Here is a 13370-nt window from a genome sequence, read left to right as displayed (position 1 = left end):
AGGCAATGAATGATGCTAATGTTTTATTCAGTGATGATGTGTAACATATATATTTGTGAAAAGAAGGCAGATTGTTTTGTCAGGCCTAGCCCAAGGAACTCCAAGAGACAATGCAAATTCAGTTCAGCTATGTTTATTAGCTACAACCTCTAGCAAGAATCTTCCCAGACTGAAACCCCAGTTCCCAAGTCAGCCAGCCACAACAGTGTGAATTCCTCAGGGCGGTGCCAGTCTCATCCTCTTGTAGCTCCCACGCTCCTCCGGCGAGCTAAGAAAATATTTTTCTCCCTGAGCCTGGCCTTCATAATTCCATTCCATCACAGTTTACATGTAAGCTCAAGCAGTCTATTCATTTCTTTCTGTTGGGGAAAAATACTTTGAAATATGGCTAGTTGCTGCAAATGTTGGTACATTTCCTAAAGAATAAACTCTTAACAACCACATTTTAAAAATTTATTTATTTAATTTATTTATTAAATTTCTCCCTGCTCATCTCCCCCCAATGGGGGACTCTGGAAGGCTCACACAAAACATTAAAACCATAAATACATATAAATACATAAAACGTAAAAAAAAATGGGTTTTGTTAGTGTCTATTCTTCATTCTAAAGAAGATTTTTAGTTATACTCCTTGATCTTCCAGACTGTAAATAATAACCTTCCTTTTATCATGTCATAAAATTATATATGATGAGAAATAATTATTAGATAATATAGCACACTTGTGCTATATAGCACACTTGTGCTCCAATGCACAATAGTTAGATTGTTTGCTCTCCTTGAGGAATATTTGTTGCAATCTTGCTACCTGGAAAAAAACCTGCTGGCTTCTACAAAACAGGCCATTGGTCCATTTCTTTTACTGCTAGAGGATGATGATGATGATGATGATGATGATGATGATGATAATAATGCCAATAACTGTTGTTATTATTTCTGTGCAAAAGGAACTTTAACCCTTCTCAATTCTGTCATTGCAGGAGGGTACAGAAGAGCTTGTCACAGAAAGACCACACTCTGATTTGCTTCAGTAAATAGGAAGTTGGGTCACTTCTAGGATGTTTTTTTGGTTCTCTAACATACTCTGGGGATCAGACTGATTTTTTCCCCTGACATCTTCAATGTCTAAAAGCCTTTCTCTGATTATTTTCTTAGTTGAATAAATGATTAAAGATACAGAAAAATTACAAACAGGCCACATAATAAGAGTTTCCCCCCAAGTGCTGAGACCAAAAGAACAGTGGAACTTCTATTTCTCCAGGGATGTCAGAGCGAGCAAAATGCACAAGATGCCATCTTGCACATTTTGATCCTCCTCTGTGGAAGCCTCTGTGTATATCTTTTATTTCAATAATCTGGTTGGATACATCATCCCTATCTACCAAATTGTTTCTTTCATTGTGCAAAATAGAAGAGGGATAATTAGATACTTTCTATCTCTGTTCTGCTACATCAAAGGGTTAAAGCTGAAATAACCAAAAGCCACTCCTTTTGCTTCATGCTAATTAACTACAATATTGTTTCCAGTGGTTCAATGCCTTTTGCTAGATATAGACATATAGATAATGCAAATTTTTGCCTGTTCATGTTTCTGCCTATCTTTTTGTCCTATTCTTCCAGTTAACTGTTTTGATGATTGCTGATGTTTAATAAACACTAGCTATATTTTTGCTATCTGAACTGAATGGTGTATGTGCTTGCACTAATCTGGATACAGCATATAGATTGTTTGGTAGTGTGCTGGGTCCAGCAAATATACCAATTTTTAATTCTAATAATCTAGCCAACATAAGCCCATACATTTGTAGTCTGTGCTAATGAATTCAGGACAACCTCAAAAAGACTAAATTCAGGTTCATCAGAAAAACTTTGGTCACATAGCAGTAAATTTAATTCAGCTTCTGAACCATCACATTGAAAATCCTTAGACCAAGGAAATGGAAAATCTACCATGTTCCCAAACTGACTTTGAGAAGTGAGACACTAATCTGGATCAAAAACTTCTGGATATATTTGCAAAGAGTTATTGGAAACAGCAGCTACTTATGAGAAGAGCCCTTGAGGACTGTTTCTTCCCTGTGAGTAAAATAGCTGATTGGAACCAAGAAAAATCACAGGAAGATATTTAAATTATCGCCACCAAGTGGCAATTATTTTTCAGGAAATTTGGAACTGCGCATGCTGTTGTTCGTGGGTGAAGACAGAAATATAGCAGCTATTGTTCTACCTTACAGTAACTAAGAGATATATTTCTAATTTGATCCCACTGTACAAGAAGGAGTTACTGCCTTTTCCGGATGTTTTGTTGATTGCTAACAGCAACAAGATTTCTCTTTCTTTTACAGTGCCAAGAAACTACTGAGGAGTACCTTGTATAATTTCTCAGAAATTCAACGCAGGTCAAAGCTGAGATATTTTCCTTCCGTTCTTTGTTACAGACTGCTCAAACTTTAACAACCCTAAAAATTTCAAGTCTCTCTAAATACAATCCAGTCTAGTAAGCAACCAATCTGTGACAAATAGACTGGTCTGATCTCCCCATGGCTTCTCATTGTGTAAGGCCTTTAGTTTTGGAGCAAGGGGAAGAACATTGGGATTCTAGGCTATTTCAATATTAAGTGACTATAACGGGGTCTCTCCTTTTTAAAATTTCTCTTATGTATCCCATATACTTGATGAACACTGAATTTCTGCTCTGCTTCAATATATGCATACTACTGAAATATGTTAGAATTTGCCTTCTGCTGTATAGGCAAGTTCTGAGGAGGCAAAACTCATTGTCTCACTAATATATTTAGAATTAGAAGATATGAAGGAAGAACATCTGCTTTATTTGCTGAGAGCTGTAAAAATGTAAAACTACATTTTATCATCAATTTTGTCTAATCGCTAGATATTTGGAAAATGGAATCATGTGGGTTGGGCAATTCATGTGAATTTTCTCCACATCTACTCTGTATCAGTTTGGGGCTCAGGTACGTACTTAGAGGAACTCTGTACAAGCCATTCATCCCACTCTGTGGTTCATCTGTTTAGGGAAACAGGATGAGATTAGTGTAGACTTCATCTAAGGAGATTGTGAACTGCAACTATATTGCATAATTTGCAAATTAGTTAGCCTCCGTGTCACAAAGGGAAATCTTGTTATTTCTGGCTCATATTATTCTGTTTGAGATTCTGAGAAAGCTGCGTTTCAGTGCTTGTTTTTCTGCAGAATAGAATTGCTAAACTGTATAGTGGTATGGTCTAACATAGTGTTTCTCAATCTTGACAACTTTAAGGTATATGGACATGCTGGCTGGGGAATTCTGAGTGTTGAAGTCCACACATCTTAGAGTTGCCAGGGTTGAGAAACACTAATCTAACACTTCAATTACTTTCTTAAACAGAGGATCTTTCCCCACAAACATAGTCAGCACCTTCTGCTAGGTTTCTATGATGCTGCCCTCATCTCATCCTCAGTTCATGAGTGAGCCAGCTTAAGTTGTCCTTAGTCGCATTAGTATTACTATTGGGATTTCCTCCTTAGCCCATAGCATTCAACAACAGTGTATGTGTGTGAGATCTGCTACATTTCACCACCCTCTATGTTGGAAGCAGAGTCAGGTGACCCAGTAATGGGTGATAAGTCAAGGATGGGTCTATAGTAAGGATGAGTCAATAGTATTTTAACTCATTGGGGAAAAGCTCACATAAAATTCCTTCTAAAGGCATTGGAGAATATACTGCTGAATGTTTGTAGTAGTTTATCAAAGTTTGATCAAGTTAATGTCATAGTTCACTGGAAAAAAAAAATGTGACTGAGGATATTTTTGCTTTATGAATTTTTCTGAGGAACAGTACCTGTTACAGTTGTAGCAGTTACTTCAGAGGTGAAGCAGAATATGTGCTGAATCACAACAATTTCTGTGTGGCCCATTATCTTACTTGACACAAAGAAGTGTGTGAAGAACAAGTTCCCTCACCTTTTGCTTGTTACTTAGTGCAAAGTTACCAGAGAGAAGATAACCTCCATTCACAAACTCAATTATTATTCTCACCAATTTCTCAGAAGTATATTTGAAAATATGTTGTGATCCCATATATACTTACTAGGATGTAAGTTCCTGTGAAATGAATGGATTTACTTCCTAGTGAAGTGGCTAGGATTGCAATTGAAAGCGCCTAGTGCTGCTTCCTGTCTTTTTTTATAAACCTGAGAACCCATTGTAGAGAATAAAATGCAAACACATTTTAGTATCATGAATAAGAAACTATGTTTATGTATCTTTTTTGCTGACAAAATAATATTTTTTCAGATAAACTGCAATGCAACCAGATGAAGACAATTAAAATTATTACTACTGCTACTACTTATTAGACTCTTATACTGCTGTGCTGATTATGGCAGTCTATATTTATGTTTTTTTTGAAGTTAGGAATAAGTGGCCAAGTATTAATACCTAAGAGGTAGCCCTATTATTGTATGCTGCTCAGAGTCAATTCTGACTGAAGGAAACTATAAGCCCAGTAATTAATAAATAAATAAATGAATAAATCTGCTGTAACAAAAAGCAGCACTGAGGCCACCTTATTTAGCCATAGTTTTTGAAAATAAGTTGCTTTGCTTGTCATAAACCAATTGCTTGGGGGGGGGTTGCGCCAGGTGCCTTGTGTTATTCTGCATTTCACACACACACCTTTTAATCTATCTTCCTTTATCAACCATCACTTGCCCTTTTCATGTTAATGGCTGTTACTGCTTTTTCCACAGCCACTTAAATTCTTAACACTTCTACAGCTTAGCCAAGCTCAGGTACCGCCTGATCTAGAAAGATCCCAGAATTCCTTGCAGGGCCAGATGTGCTGGGAATTCTCCGATAGAAGAATTCTAGTTCTTAGGCATCAAGGCTATTAGAACAGCAGTTGTGAAAACACAGTCCTTTTTAAGTCTTTTCATTCCTGCTATCTACCTATCATCATCTGATTTGTCTCTGCAACTAGCATCTGCTTTGAACTGAAAGGATCTTTATATATATTTGTATTGTACCCCTTAGCTTGACCCTCCTATGGTACAGAAACTTGTGGACTGGAAGAAAACATTGGAATGATATTAGTTAAGTTGATTTTTAAATTCCATATATATATGCACGTGTCATAAACATAGGCTGAAATTAATCTGCTACAGGATGAATATCTCTTCAGTTATTTTCTAACTGCTTTGACATTCTACAAGTCATCTCTATTTTTTTTTTCTTGGTGCCTTCAGGTCAGTCTTGAATCCTGGCAGCTAAGTGGACAAGCCCATGTAGTTTCCTTGACAACATTTTTTAAAATGGTTTGCCATTGCTTTCTTCCTAGGGCTGAGAGTGACTGGTCCAAACTCATGCAGCTGGCATGATAGGACTAGAACTCATATTTTCCTGTTCCTAGTCCAGTGCCTTTACTAGAGCAGACTGGCTCTCTGTTACTACTTAGCACCTTTAAACTAGGTTGCATCATCTACCCAGCATCTATTTGGGTGTTTTCTGGGTCTTTTAAGGTCGATTGGGTGTCCAGTTGAACATCTATAGTCCTACATGGTATTCAGTAGTTCTCTTACTACAAGCATAGGCCTGGAGGAATTCTAAGAGGATACAATAGAAGAGAATATCTGTAGCTCAGGGTTGAACTGTGGACTCCTTGATGCCTGAGCTTGGTTATGTATATGTGTGTGTGTGTGTGTGTGTATTCTTCCTCCAAGAGTAGCTTGCCCTGCCAGTGTTGGTGAGGGTGTGGTTTTCTCCTGGGTAGTTCCTTGATTAGGGCATTGTTTTCTGCTTGATTTTTTGTCTGCTTGATTGTTTGTCTCCTTGGTAGTTCACTAAACAATACCCTAATCAAGGAACTACCAAGGAGAAAACCACACCCTCACCAACACTGGCAGGGCAAGCCACTGTATATAAACAGGAAGCAAACCCCACACACTCACTAGCACTGATGATGTTACCTAGTTGGGTAATGAAATGTCTATAATCAAACAAGCAAGCTCAGAGAGCACCAAGGACTCCACAGTTCAACCCTGAGCTACAGATATTCTCTTCTACTGGATCCTCTTAAAATTCCTCCAGGCCTATGATTGTAATAAGAGAACTACTGAAATGGTTGTGCAAATTTAGCTTGGTACCTCTCCTTTTGTTAAGGAAATTGGCCATAATGGTCCAATTTGGCTATTCTTTGCATGATTAAGGAAAACAACCACAGACTAGCAATCATGTCTTTTTACTACCCCCTTCCATCCTGGGAGATGATGTTATTCAAATCTGGTAAATATAAAGCAGCATGGAGCCTCAGGCAGACAAGATCAGATGGGGGAATTAAGAACTGAATGGCTTGAAAAAGAACTTTGTGTGGGCTCAATATACACAAATCTGATAGAGAAGCCATGAACATGGGACCAGTTGTTAGACTGGTAAATGATATGCTTTACCTCTGACTGCTCGAGGACTTCAGGGGTATTCCCTTGGCTTTTTAATCCTAAAAAAATAAAGAAAGGTAAGGTTAAGATCTTCACATGCTTAGAGCTTGGTTGCTGCACCTGTTAAAAAGGTTTGTTCATGTGTATATAAACAAGAAATTATATGAGTACTTTGAATGGTGAAAAGTAAATTACTTTGTCTTAGCTAATCAAATATGAATGATTTCTTGGAGTTTAATAAAATTGAGGGGGACGGGAGGTTGCTTCACAAAATGTACTTATCCATTATTGTTTAAATGTCTCATTTTCTATTGTTAGTCATTCTGCTGTGATTCAGGATGGAGTTTTTTCCTTATGGATTCATGCATTAAGGACCTTTCTTTTGTTTACAACTTGGAATGATCATGGCGTTGACATTTCCAAAATGAATTGTATTTATCCGGTGAACTCTGTAAAGCAACAGTGACACCATGTGGTGGCACAGATTATTAAGATGGCATCATAATATGCCTTGATTTAGAGCAGTGTTTCTCAACCTTGGCAACTTGCAGATGTGTGGACTTCAACTCACAGAGTTCCCCAGCCAGCATGAATAAAGGAGAGTCAGCCATCCTTCGGGACTTGGGTTCATCATTATGTAGGTGATACTTGATTCTACCTTTAGTTCCGTTATTCTGGGGAGGCTGTAGAATTCCTAAACTAGTTTTTGTGGGCTTTGGGAGATAGGTGAGAATGAAAAGCTGAGAATAATTTAGATAAGTTGGAGATATTATGGATAGGAAAGCCAATTTTACTTAACAAAAGCTAATAACTGGTCTGCATTGTTGCACAAAATACCATTTGTATAATGTGGAATCCTTCTGAACCATGTACCAGATTTTTTTTTTAATTAATTTCGGTTGTAATGTTAAATGCCAGTTCAACTCGTAACATGCATTCTGCATCAAATTACTTTTGAAGATAATCTGGAAACTTCAGCTAGCCCAGAATGTACAGTATATACTCATGTATAAGCCCATCCGCAGATAAGCTGGCCCTCAAAATTTTCATATGTTTTAGTTTTCATAATTGGTATTTTGGTTAAAAATGCAAGAGTCGTCTTACCTGCAGATGGGCTTATACGTGAGGATATACAGGATATATGGGTACTTTTTAAAAGTATTACCATATATACTCACAGATAAACCCATGTCAGATAAGCTGAACCCAATTTTTTGGGGTGTATTTTGGCACCTAAAAATCTTGGCTTATCTATGTGTATATATGGTATCTGCATTTAGAACATAAAACACAGTAAGAGTCTTTGGTCCAGGGAGCTCCTGAAGTCAATAGATGTTTGAGTTTTATCATTTCAAATCAAATTACTTGAAGGACTACCTTCATCCGAATCTGCCCTAACAGAAGCTAAAATTGCTTGCCCAGTTGAGAAGTATTGTGTTAATCAGGCTCTCTCACTTTAAATTTTTAGGGAAGTGCTGAAGACCTCTTTGCTCTTTTCAGTTCTTCTAAGTCACCTTGGACTGCTCTTAGTTTTAGCTGTAATGCTATTTTAGGTCTCATACTGTTGGAGCTGAATATCAGTAATAATTGTTGGCTTCTGTGGATGTTATCAGTGTTTACTGTTCTTCTGCTGTCTGATTTACTTTATGAGATTATATAAATTACTTTGGGAGAGCTATTCCTCATAAAAGCAGTCCAGATCCAATCTCTCTCTCTCTCATGTACACATTTTAGTTTACTAGATCAAATAAAGTTGGTTAGAGGGCAGAGATTCCCAAAACATGAATGAATGGCACTCTGCATAGCTCAGAGGCTCTGTCCTTGATGTTATAATTTGTCTTGGGGACAAAATAAGCTCAAGGGTGATAAGAGAAAATTGTAAGTTTTCCATGAAACTTATTTTTGAGAAAGTTGATGTCTTAATGAGCACCAAAGTGACAAATACACAAAATATACACACACACACACATATATATACATACATACACAGACACAACACACACACACTCACGCACATACATACATACATACACATACAAATAAAACAGCGCTTGAGCTTCAAGCATTAGATACATACCTAGAAGCTGCAAGAACAAATCTCAGGAATTTTGTTTGCACTGTCTCTATTATGTTCTTCTGTGTATAAATTGGACACTATGTACAATTTGGGCAAAGGGTTTGGTCTCAAAAAGTTTGAAGGTTTTTTCAGAAGACTTGTCTGAAACACTGTTGGAGGAAAGCAACAAATCTGACTGAACACATATAAAAGCCTGTTTTTTGACTAGTGGTCCTCTTGTGGTTATTGTGCTCTTTGTTGGGCAGAGATGAACCACAAGACCATCAGGTGGGCTGCTGTGAAGAATATTCTAGGTAACTAGCAAATAGAGTTGCTTGGATTTGGTTGAAATTAGAATTTGATTGGTGGGTCCAAATGAGATGGCGGAGGCACAGTCTGACCTGGATATCTGGGAGAAGTAGAATCCTGTGACTCCTGAGGAAGTGGGTAGAATCCTTGGCACTGTCAGCCCAACCACTTGTTTATTAGATCACTATCCATCCTGTCATGTGAAGGCTCTTGGGAGATAGCACATGGTTGGGTCCATATGGTGGTATCTGCCTCTCGGAGAGATGGGGTAGTCTTCCTGCCTTAAAGGAGGCAGTGGTGTGCCTCCTCCTCAAAAGGCCATCACTGGACCAAACTTTCCTGGACAATTTTTGTCCAGTTTCCAACCTTACCTTTATGGGTAAGATTGGATGAAATGAAATAATCTGGACCCTTTTCAGTTGGGTTTCAGGTTGGGACATAATTGGTGACATTTATTGATGACCTTTGGTGGGGCTGGGGTGAGTGGGAGTGGTCCTCCTAGATCTCTTGGCAATTTTTGATATCAGCAGTCTTGGTATCCTTCTGGATTGCCTGCAGGATATGGGGGTGGGGGGACCATGGTGCTGTGGTAATTCTCCTTTCTCCTCAGCCAATACTAATCAGTGTTAATAGGAGGGAAAAGGTTGAGCCCAAAACCTCTACTGTGTGGAATATCTCAAGGCTTGCTTCTACCCCTTTCAGTGTTTTCATTTATAAAGCCCCACATGGCATAACACCTAGCTAATTGACCAACCATCTGTCTCCTGTAGTGTCTGCCTGTCCTATTCATTCCATTAGGGTTGACTTGCTCTGGGTCCCATCAATTGAGGAGTGCCATCTGGTGGGACCCAGGAAAACTATCAAGGCAAAATGATCAGAGAAAAATCATTCCATCATCTAATCATGTCTCTGGCATACAACTGGAAATCAGCAGTGAGTTCCTTGCTTCAGCTTTCAGAGCTCCTGATTCACAATTACTTTTCTGTCTGAATCATCAAATGCAACTCTAAATTTTTGTGTTACATTTTAATAGTTGTGTAGGACAGCATTGTTGCTTTCAATGAATGGAACCACCCATCTGGCTGTTCAGCAGATTAAGAATGAAGGCTACTTTGGTCTGATCTGTAGAAATTTCTGCTGAATCTTTCACACCTGAGTTGTAAAAGTCAGGAATTGATCTTGTGTTCCCCTGAACTTCTCCAGTAGATGTTCAGGAGAAATGGGGAATGCTTTCTGTGAAGCACCTTGTGGGGGCATTCCCAACTGAGGTTAGGCTTGTACCAGATGGTGTGCTAGGCTTTTTACAGGTTTTTTATAGGTGTATTTATCTGCTATTGATGCTGCAGTAATGCCTCAGTTGCTGGTTCTGCAGTTTGTAAGTTGCTTCTACTGCCATTTTATAGATCTGGAGGGCATGGTCCCATATCTATTTAATGAGACAGTAGGGAAGCTTTCAAGATTGATGACAACCTTTTGAGGTAATCAAGGTCAGGAAACAGGAGTCACGTGGAATCTTGGAATATACTTTAATGCAGTTATGGCATTGTAATGGAATCTTGAAAACCTGTTAAAGTCACCCTTTATTTCAACTTATACCTAGCACAATCAAGGCAGAATAGTTTTGAGTTTCTTTCTCAATTTCCTACTTTTCCAGAACTCAAATATATTTTTTACAATTTATAATGTCTCTGAGTCAACCCAACTTTCCATCACGCCTACTTAATACTCAATATTCTTTCAGCACATGGGAGCACATTCTCTCGTAATGCCTCCTGCTGAATTCTAATCTCCAACAGAAGGCCAAAAATTGTATCCCTAAAAATTGGCAGTTTGGATACCAAATTTCAGCAGTATACTCTAGACATGTTTTGAGGGAGACACAAAGTGGCAATAAAGAGTTGCTTGCAATGCATATTACTTACCTCTGTATTGCACCAAATTATTTTAGGAAATGTATTATTTCTTTCTGTGTCAGTCTCATACTGCATCAATTAACACATCCAGCAGGCACAGCATTTATTTCTATAGCTGTTAGAACTTCCAAGAAAATACTCTTTAAGTTTTGCCCAGTATCAGAGGAGGATGAAAACATTCTCTGTTTGCCTTTTAGCTATTGCACTGAGTTTTTGCTTTCCTATATTTTTGATATCTTTGCTGTTACCCATCAGTTTTTTAAGCAGGAAAGTTGCACTGATATGTTCTTTCCTTTTCTCCTTTTTGTGTTCTCTAGGACAGTAATTATGAAAGGCACAAGGGAACCTGCTTAAAAAGGCTTGGGAAGAATAAAGTCACTACTGAGACTGAAAATGATGCTTTGCATCCTCATTCACTTCATCTCTCTGTTAATATGCCCTCATTAGCTACCTCTATATCTGGGCAACATGAGGTTGTCATCACCAACACAGTAGCAGACTGACTGGAATGTATTGGAGTTTCCAGGGATAATGTAAGTATGCTTGTTTTAGTATGCTTGCATGGCTTTATTAATTCCAAGAGATATTAGAAATGAGGCAAAGAAGCCACCGAAGGGCAAATTGCTGGCCTTTGAGGTGGAAATAAACTTATGAGCAAAAGTGAGCTGGACCAGTAATTTGCCCCAGTCTGTCTGTCTGAGCCAATATATCAGGGATCAGATTCTCTTTCAGGTTGCTGTAGAGCAGGGTTCTCCAAAGTGGTTAATGGGACTATACATTATTATTGTTATTGTTATTATTCATAGTTAAATAGTATTTATTACATTGTTTTCATATAATAAATGTTTAGGGGTTGATGAACTATTTGAAACTTCATGAAGGAGTTGATAAGCTGAAAAGTCTGGGGACCCCTGCTATAGAGGGACATCTAAGTTCTAATTGAAGGACATTCAGGGTGCATGAGGAGACTTGCAATAAGATTCTGATAAAATTAGATTTAATACTTTCCATTTACAAGAGATGAGGATCAGCCCAGAAGTGAGCCTTTGAACCATTAATAGCCTCTTGCAACTAGCAAATTTAATGACTGAGCTGAGGCTTTTTGAACATGGGCTGCCACTTTTCAGACTGGCTTGGTCCAGGAAGTGGAAGACTGAAAATAGATGCCTCAATATTTAAACAATTTTACTTTCTCTCAGTTTCTCCATTTTCTGTAATGAATGGAATGGCGCTGATTTGCTTTGTATATACAGTAGATGAAAAAGTGACATCTATGGCTTGTATTTTTACATGCCAAGCCAAAGTCCACAATATGTTAATCTGGCTAAAGGTCATATCAAGCCAAATCATGTTAAGGCTGCCATTTACACATTAGGAGCATTTTAAAGCAACTCCCAATGCTTTGGCTTAGCTCAGCCATCCTCACCATCTCGAGGCATCACAGTTCTTTGAAGCAACTGTCCCCCAGTGGGTTGTTTCTGACGGGAAGGGTGATGGCTAAGTGGAATCCCAGCAGATTCTGCTTCGGGAGGCTGGGTATTCTGACACGCTCATCCCAGAAGCTATTAGGAGCAGTGGCAGGTTTACCTGCCATACCCATCTTGCTGAGTTCAGAACTGTTAACAACAGTTGCAATCAGCTTTGAAAAATCCTTTCTTTGCTATTTAAGTGCACAGGCATCCTGTTGTAATCCAAAACAGTTTGCTAGAAACCCGAGCTACAGTATATTTGGATTTTTAATGATGATCTAATTTAACAAAGAGGCATAGTCTGTCAAATGAGGGGGTTTTCTGTTATATTGTCTAATCAGTATGTTCATTTTGGGAAAGATGCAGGCCAAAAGCCCTGGGCAACTTCAGTTTCCAGATGCTTCTCATATTTGATGCAACAGTTCCACAGTGAGGAAGTGGCAGGGTTAGTTGACCAGCATACATCTAATCCAGTTTATTGTCCATCAGTCTTTAACTGGATTTATAAATCCATGAAAGTCCATGTCCACTACTTTTCTGACCATAGAAAGCTTTTAAAAATCATTTCTAACATCCATAGTTTTAACTTGGAGACTCGAGGAACTTTTCAATACAAATTTCTCTGGTGTTATTCATTGTTATGGTCTAGATTCTGAAATTGGATAAACTGGCTGGGTCCATGGCGATTGTTCCAAGAGATCTGGATATAAATGCAAACAGCTTTGTATTTAAATTCAGAAGCTTTTAAAGCAGTTTTTTTTTTAATTCATTCTTCCTGCTCATTTAGCTGTGATGTATGGTAAATCTTCAGGCAGATATTGTGCTAATATATGCAATTCTGTTATGAATGGAGGATACTGGAGAAGATTAATCTTCTTAACATTGTTTATGTTACAGGCAAGGCAAAATTAAGGTCTCTGCTATTCATCCATTTTGGTTGCTCTAGAGACTTGCCATGTGATGGCACTCTTTACTCAGGGAATAAAAGCCACATTGTTCAATTGAATACAAATTATGCTCTTTGAAGAGATATGACCTTTCTCTAAGCATTTGATGTTTCAGTGATTGCACTAAAAATAGCTGTACTGTGGTTATTTTGCTGATTTATCCATGTTAAAAAATTGTTTTGAGGTTTAATATTCATAGTGGGCACTGAAGGTCATTGGTACTGCAAAGTGATTTACATT

General features: G+C 38.1%; 1 long non-coding RNA gene across 1 annotated transcript in view; it reads left to right on the top strand.

The window, feature by feature from the left end:
- Nucleotides 1–11054: 11054 nt before the first annotated feature.
- Nucleotides 11055–13370, top strand: part of LOC148216706 (uncharacterized) — a 32381-nt gene continuing 30065 nt past the window's right edge. Inside the window, exon 1 of the long non-coding RNA XR_015795069.1 lies at nucleotides 11055–11247. This is a non-coding gene — a long non-coding RNA (uncharacterized LOC148216706). The remainder of the gene's footprint in view (nucleotides 11248–13370) is intronic.

The sequence above is a fragment of the Python bivittatus genome, unplaced genomic scaffold (assembly GCF_059951505.1).
Source record: "Python bivittatus isolate LINGU-HERP-01145 unplaced genomic scaffold, Pbiv_v1 ctg000080_np1212, whole genome shotgun sequence".
Lineage (NCBI taxonomy): Eukaryota > Metazoa > Chordata > Lepidosauria > Squamata > Pythonidae > Python > Python bivittatus.
This window is presented reverse-complemented; position numbering and strand designations above follow the sequence as displayed.